The sequence below is a fragment of the Myotis lucifugus genome, unplaced genomic scaffold (genome assembly GCF_000147115.1).
Source record: "Myotis lucifugus unplaced genomic scaffold, Myoluc2.0 scaffold_1306, whole genome shotgun sequence".
NCBI lineage: Eukaryota > Metazoa > Chordata > Mammalia > Chiroptera > Vespertilionidae > Myotis > Myotis lucifugus.
Window position 1 is genome coordinate 51,059 of NW_005872354.1, and position 7,638 is coordinate 58,696.

Below are 7,638 nucleotides of genomic sequence, written 5' to 3' on the forward strand. Positions count from 1 at the left end.
GGGTCCAAGTCCTAATTCTTTTTTCTTTAAATTATACCTTTATTGGTGAAGGTATTGCACATGCTCCCTTCATCCCCCATTGACACCTTCTAGCCCAGCCCCGGGTGCCCAGGTCTTCACCAACCTATTGTCTGTGTCCCTGGATGATGCACATATGCATATGAGTTTGTTGGTTTGTTGATCTCTTCCCACCCACCTTCCCTACTACGACTTCCCTCTGAGATTCCCCAGTCTGCTCCATGCTTCCAGGTCTCTGGATCCATTCTCTTCATCAGTTTCTTTTGTTGATTAGGTTCCACATATGAGTGAGATCCTGTGATACTTGTCTTTCTCTGACTGTCTTAATTCACTTACCATGATACTCTCCAGGTCCCTCCATACTGTGCCAAAGGGTAAGAGATCCTTCTCTTTCACTGCTGCAAAGTATTTGTTGGCATAAATATACCACAGCTTTTTATCCATTCAGCTACTCAAGGGCATTTGGGCTGTTTCCAGTCTTAGCTGTTGAAAATTGTGCTGCTATGAACATAGGGGTGCATACATTGTTTCTGATTGGTGTTTGGGGTCCCTTAGCATATATTCGTAAAAGTGGCTTCACTGGGTCAAATGGCAGTTCCATCTTTAATTTTTTGAGGAAACTCGGTACTGTTTTCAATAATGGCTGCACCAGTCTGCATTCCCACCAGCAGAGTATGAGGCTTCCCTTTACTCCACATCCTCGCCAGCACTTGTCATTTGTTGATTTATTGATGGTAGCCATTCTGACAGGTGTAAACTGATACCTCATTGTCCTTTTCATTTGCATCTCTCTGATGGACAGTGACTTTGAGCATTTTTCCTATATGTCTTGGCTATCGGTATGTTCCCTTTGGAGAAGTGTGTATTTAGGTCCTTTGCCCATTTTTTGATTGGATTGTTTGTCTTCCTTTGGTTAAGTTGTAAGGGCTTTTTATACATTTTGGATATTAACCCTTTATCACATGGATCCTTGCCAAATATGTCCTCCCATACTGTGGGCTCCCTTTTCATTTTGTTGATGGTTTCTTTGGCTGTGCAGACACTTTTTATTTTGATGTATTCCCATTTGTTTATTTTCTCCTTAGTTTCCTTTGTCCTGGGAGATGTATCTGTAAACACATTGCTATGAGAGATGTCTGAGATTTTACTGCCTATGTATTCTTCTAAGATTTTTATGGTTTTCATACTCACATTTAGGTCTATTAACCACTTTGAGTTTACTACTGTGTATGGTATATGTTCATGTATTGTTTCCGTTTGTTTTGGTGGTTTTTTTTTGCACGTTTATCTGTTCAATTTTCCCAATAATATTTATTGAAGGGACTGTTGTGATTCCATTGTATGCTCTTGCCTTCTTTGTCAAATATTAATTGGGCGTAATGGCTTGGGTAGATTTCTAGGTTCTCTGTTGTGTTCCATTGATGTATATACCTGTTCTTGTGGCAGTACCAGGCTGTTTTGATTTCTATGGCTTTGAAGTATAATTCAGTATCTGGTATTGTGATCCCTCCACCTTTGTTCTTCATTCTCAAGATTGCTATGGCTAATTGGGGTCTTTTTTGGCTCCATATAAATTTTTGAAGTATTCGTTGTAGATCTGTGAAATATGTTGTTGCTATTTTAATAGGGATTACATTGAATCTGTAGAGTGCTTTGGGTAATATGGGCATTTTAATGATGTTTATTCTACCAACCGATGATCCTGGTATTATTTGCCACTTGCTTATATTTTCATCTATCTGTTTATTCAACATCCAGTATTTTTCTCAGTACAAGTCTTTTACCTGCTTGGTTAAGTTTATTCTTAAGTATCATAATTTTTTGATGCACTGGTAAATGGGATTGTTGGTTTGGTGTCCCTTTCTTTCTTTCTTTTTAAAAAAATGTATTTCTTTATTTATTTCAGAGAGGTAGGGAGAGGGAGAGATGGAAACATCAATGATGAGTCAGAATCATTGGTTGGCGGTCTCCTGCACACCCTCTATTTGAGATCACGCTGCAAACCAGGCATGTGCCCTTGGCCAGAATCAATCCTGGGACCACTCAGTACACAGACGCTCTATCCAATGAGCCAAACCAGCTAGGACTGGTTTCCCTTTCTGAGAATTCATTATTGGTGCATAAAAGTTCCATTGATTTCTGGGTGTTAATTTTGTATCCTTCTACATGGCTGAATTCATTTGTTAAATCTAGGTGTGTGTTTTTTTGTCGAGTCTGTAGGTTTTCTTTGCACAAGATCATGTCTTTTATGAATAATAAGAGTTTCACTTCCTCCTTTCCAATTTGGATGCCTTTTATTTCTTCTTGTCTCAGTGCTGTGGCTAGGACTTCCAGTACTATGTTGAATAAGAGAGGTGAAAGCGGGCATTTCTATGTTGTTCCGTTTCTTAGGGGAAATGGTTTTTATTTTTGCTCATTGAGTATGATTCCGGCTATAGGTTTGTCATAGGTGTCCTTTATTGTGTTGAGATATGAGTCCTCCTCTCCAACTTTGCTGAGAAGATTTATCAAAAGTGGGTGCAGTGTTTTGTCAAATGCTTTTTCTGAATCTATAGATATGGTCATGCTGTTTTTGTCTTTCAGTTTGTTTATGTGATGTATCATGTGTATTGATTTGTGAATATTGTACCAGCCTTGCATCGCTTGATGAATCCCATTTGGTCATGGGATTCATTGCACTATCCAACTTGCTAATATATTTTGAGGATTTTAGCATCTGTTTTCATCAGGGATATTGGCCTGTAATTATCTTTCTTAGGAATGTCACCTGGTTTTGGAATTAGGATAAAGCTGGACTCGTCAAAAGATTTTGGAAGTGTTCCTTCCTCTGGATTTTTTTTTAATAATTTGAAGATATAGGTGTTAGTTCTTCTCTGGATTTTTGGTAAAACTCCTCTGTGAAGGCATCCAGACCAGGACTTTTTTTTCTGGGTGTTTTTGGATTCCTGCTTCTATTTCCTCAGTTGTTATTGGCCTTTTCAGGTCTTCTGATTCTTCCTGTTTCAGTTTTGGGGTACTGTGTTTTTATAGGAATTTGTCCATTTCATCTACATTGTCCATCTTGTTGGCATATAGTTGTTCATAGCACTTCATTGCAATCCTTTTTTTTCCCCTGGGGTGTTGGTTGTTACGTCTCCACAATCCTTTCTCACTTTATTTATTTGGGTCTGCTCTCTTTGTTTCCTGATGAGTCTGGCTAATGGTTCCTCCATCTTTTTTATCTTTTCAAAGAACCAGCTTGTGGTTTCACCAAGTCCCAGTCCTGATGGTGAAAGGTTCTGTAGTCACCAGAGCCTTCAATCAGGAGGAGACCAGGGGAGACACACAGAGGTCAGGGAGCAGTGCATGACTTGGGGAAGCTTTGCAGACACAGTGGGTTCTCATGGCTCCTGGAAACCAACCAAAGGAGCAAGGAAGGAGGTGTGGGAGGTCTACTCCATCCTGCAGACATGAGTGAGCTGAAGGTTTAGCCACTCAGGCACCTATGACATGGAGGCTGGGAAATGCTGAGATAGAGTAATAATCTCACAAGCTGCCTCTACCTGAGTTATAATCCCCTCTGAGCCCTCAAAAGACTGATCTCCAGAGGATCCAACACCGTCATTATGAAATGTCAAACGTTACCCCATGATTTTAAATAAAAAACACGAAAAAGCTGTAAAGCTATCTTTTTCACCAAGAGATTTCCCAAGTCAGCTGCTTGTTGAAATGAAATGATTTCCAATGAACCTTGTTAAACGTCCCTATGAAACTGCATGACACGGGAAGCGCACACTGCTGTCATCTCACATCAGTGCTGGTGTGACACCTATGGGGAGAGAGCTGAAGTCATTTCCTGTGGCTCCAGAAACAGCAAGTCCTGGCACCTGTACAGGGGAGCTGACCAGGGAGCAGCCCTCAAGGGCCCTTTGCACCATTCAGATGGGTCCATCCAGCTTCCACTGTCCGCGGGACGTGCACCTGTTTTATTTACTGTGGGCCTGACAGAAGGAAGGGCCCTATGGGGACAGGTGGGCATGTGGGTCAGACCCAGAGCTCAGCACACAGGGGCCTGGGCTGTGCTGGGGTCCCTCTTGGTGGGAAAGTTTCCAACCACAGGCCGATGAGAGCACTGAGGATGGTCTCTGTGGAGAAAGAAAAGCAGGAAATACAGACACGTGGTGAGGAGAGTCCCCATCACTGCCCACATGTCCTCTGCCAGCAGCAGTGCTACCCCCTCCTCTGGGTCTGCAGTGAGAAAGCGGGAAATGAGAGCCTCAGAGAAAGAGCAGGAGCCTTCCCTGGAGGCAGCTGAGAGCTTGAGAGGAAATCCCTGTGCCCAACAGGAAGGCCCTTCCCTCCCCACCTCCCTCTGCCCCTGCTCCTGGGGCTGCTCTCTGTGCTGTGAGTCCTGAGCGCCACCTGCAGCCCAGCCCTGCTGTCTCCTCAGGGAGGTTTGTGTCTGGGCTCACATTGACTTCCCCTCACTGTGTTTCTTGCACAATAATACACGGCCGTGTCCTCGGCTCTCAGGCTGCTCATTTGAAGATACACCATGTTCTTGGCATTGTCCCTGGAGATGGTGAAGCGGCCCTTCACAGAGTCGGCGTAGTATGTGCTACCACCACTAGGACTAATGAGTGAGACCCACTCCAGCCCCTTCCCTGGAGCCTGGCGGACCCAGTTCATGTCATAGCTACTGAAGGTGAATCCAGAGGCTGCACAGGAGAGTCTCAGAGACCCCCCAGGCTGCACCAGGCCTCCCCCAGACTCCACCAGCTGCACCTCACACTGGACACCTGCAAACACAGAGACACAAGGTGGACTGAGAATCACATGGAAGCACCAACAGGCACAGGCACAGGCACAGGTCTCATCGCTCCCCACTCCTGAGAACGACCTTGAGAAATGATCAGGAGGAAAACGCAGCTTGGCACCAAGTCCATGGTGGAGCCGCTGGGGTCCTGTCTCAGGTGCTTGGGTTCTGGGTGTCTCCCCAACATGCTGGGCAAGGGCCCCCTTTTATGAGCAGGAGGAGAGCCCCATTTGCATGGAGTCTGCATATAAGGTGCAGCTGGGACCCTGGGCTGCATGCCTGACCTTGTCATCCTAGGGGCGACCCCAGATGGGAAAGGACTCAAGGATGCTGGCCCCAAGGGGTCCCGTCCTGACCCCCCTCCCTCCCTCCTTTCCTGGGACCTGTCACCCTGACCCCATTCCTTTGGGGGCAGCTTCCAGGATTGAGAGACCTCCTTCCTCGGGGTTTTGATGAGGACCCAGGGGTGCTCCCTCAGAGGCAAGTGGATGGGGCATCCACTCCTTCTCCTTCATCCCCGTGGGTCCTGTCGCCTTTCTGGGGTTTAGGAATAAGAATTTGCATTGGATGATGCTTTTATTTTGAGACTGAAAGCTTCTCCTTGCTGTTTTCTCCTGTCACATCTTTCACACACGAATAAGGAATCCAACAATGCATGGTCCCTGCTGCCTGTCACTCCTTGGGCCAAATAGGCAGAGACAGGGGTGACTCATACACAGGCATTCATTCCAATGCTTTGGGCAATGTTGGGTAGCAGCGGGTCATCCACACAAACCAGCTCTGCAGCCCCATAAACCAGCTGCTTATATTGAATGAAAGGATAGAAGGTTACGTGGGAAGTAGCCAAAGGCTCTGCCAAAGGGGCAGGTGACAGAGAGCAGAGGGCTGTGACCTTCAAGGGCTGGCGGGCTGGTTCCTGCAGGAAAGTTGTTCATCTCCAGGATGATCGGCAGCTCCAAATGGGGAGGAGGGGCTGCACTTCCAGGTGAGCTCCCAGGTCCCAGTGCGGCTGCCAGCCAGGCTAGAAGGTGCCTTCTCCAATCAGAATAAACAATCACGGTGAACAGAGCAGGATGACTATGTCGTACAATTCTAGCTGGTTCCCCACACTCTATTCCTGCCCCTATAGAAACTCGAACCTCTACATGTGAGGAGGCAGGAGAGGCTGGGCTGGACACTGTGCCTTCAGCCTCCGTCTCTGATCTGCTGTCCCTGCCACAAGCACACAGCTGCCTCCAAAAACCACAGATTTCACTCAATTTCCTGCTGTTCCTGTGCAAAAGCCCTGTTTTCCCAGCCCCTCAAATTGGGAGAATTTCCATCATTTACACATGGAGCCCTGGCTGGTGGGGCTCAGTCGTTGGCACATCAGTGCCCATAACAAAGGGTGTGAACTCTTTAGAACTAACTCATCCTGCCCAGGTAGCAGGTTTTTAATAATTGTGTGAACTTCCCACTCCACACAGAGAAAACACGTATATGAATATATGTTGTAAATGAAGAAAAGACAATAATTTGGTATAAGAAATGCCCTAACGTGTAGAGAATATTTTATAAGATTTTTGGAGCCAAACTGATGAAAACTGTTGGGTATCAAGACCTCAAATACTCATGAGAATAACCATTGGCAGCTGGGTTTGTGCATTTGAAGTTAAGGAGGGAAGGTGAGGAGTGACATGGAGGTGGGAGAGAGCAAGGCAGGGACTGGATGCCAGGATAGTGAACAGGACGTTCTCTCTCTCTCTCTCTGTCTCTCTCTCTCCCTCTCCTAATCTTTATTGTTAAAAGTATTGCATAGGTCACCCTTTTCTCCCCATTATCCTCTCTCCGCTGGCTCCCATTCCCTCCCCAGGCCCTCACCACCCCATTGTCTGTGTGTACAGATTAGGCATATATGAAGACAAGTTGATTGGTTGATCTCTTCCCACCCACCCTCCCAACCCTTCCCTCTGAGGTTCCATGGTCTGTTCATGCTTCTATGTCTCTGGGTCTATTTTTGTTTATCAGTTTATTTGGTCCATTAGCAATGCAGACTGGTGCAGCCATTATGGAAAACAGTATAGAGTTTCCATCTAAAAAGTAAAAATGGAATTCCCATTTGGCCCAGTGATCCCACTTCTAGAAATACATCCTAAGAAACCCAAAACACTCATCAGAAAGAATGCATGCACTACTATGTTTATAGCAGTGAAATTTACAACAGCTAAGCTTCGGAAACAGCCTAAGTGCCTGTCAGCAGATGATTGGATAAAAAAACCGTGGCACATCTACACCATGGAATGCTACGTAGCCGTGAAAAAGAAAGAACTCTTACCATTTGCAACAGCAGGGGTCCGTCAGCTAAGGGGTTAATCTCCAAAATGTATAGGGACTCATACAATTAAATAAAAGGAAGACAAGAGCACAACTGAAAAATGGGCAAAGGGACTAATAGGTAAGTCTTCAAAGTGGACACACAGATGGCCAAGATGTGGATGTGCATTCAGGAGGGTGGTCATGCTGATGTCAAAGGTGTGTTAACCCAGATGCACAGGAACAATGGACGGGGTCCTTAAGGCAAAGATGAGCCTTTTAGTAGAGAAGTCATAGGCTTGGGGTCTGCCCAACCCAAGGACTGCCCAGGTAGGAATGTGTGATCAGAGCCTCCTGTGAGGGTCTTGTCAGTCACTGAGTTTTGTCAGATTTAGGACAGAGCCCCCTTTTTGTTCACAAATACAATCCCCAAAACTAGACCTAGGATAGCGCTTTCTGTGAGCTCTGTGGCTGAGCCTCAGAGCAAAACTAATTTAAGAAAGATCAAGAAATGTTATCTTTGCTCAACTCTC

The 7,638-nt window shown here is 45.6% G+C and overlaps 1 long non-coding RNA gene across 1 annotated transcript in view; it reads right to left on the minus strand.

Annotated features, from left to right (window-relative positions):
• Nucleotides 1-4,497: 4,497 nt before the first annotated feature.
• The window catches only part of LOC111824377, an 11,943-nt gene continuing 8,802 nt past the window's right edge, over nt 4,498-7,638 (minus strand). The window contains exon 3 of the long non-coding RNA XR_002827466.1: nt 4,498-4,693. This is a non-coding gene — a long non-coding RNA (uncharacterized LOC111824377). The remainder of the gene's footprint in view (nt 4,694-7,638) is intronic.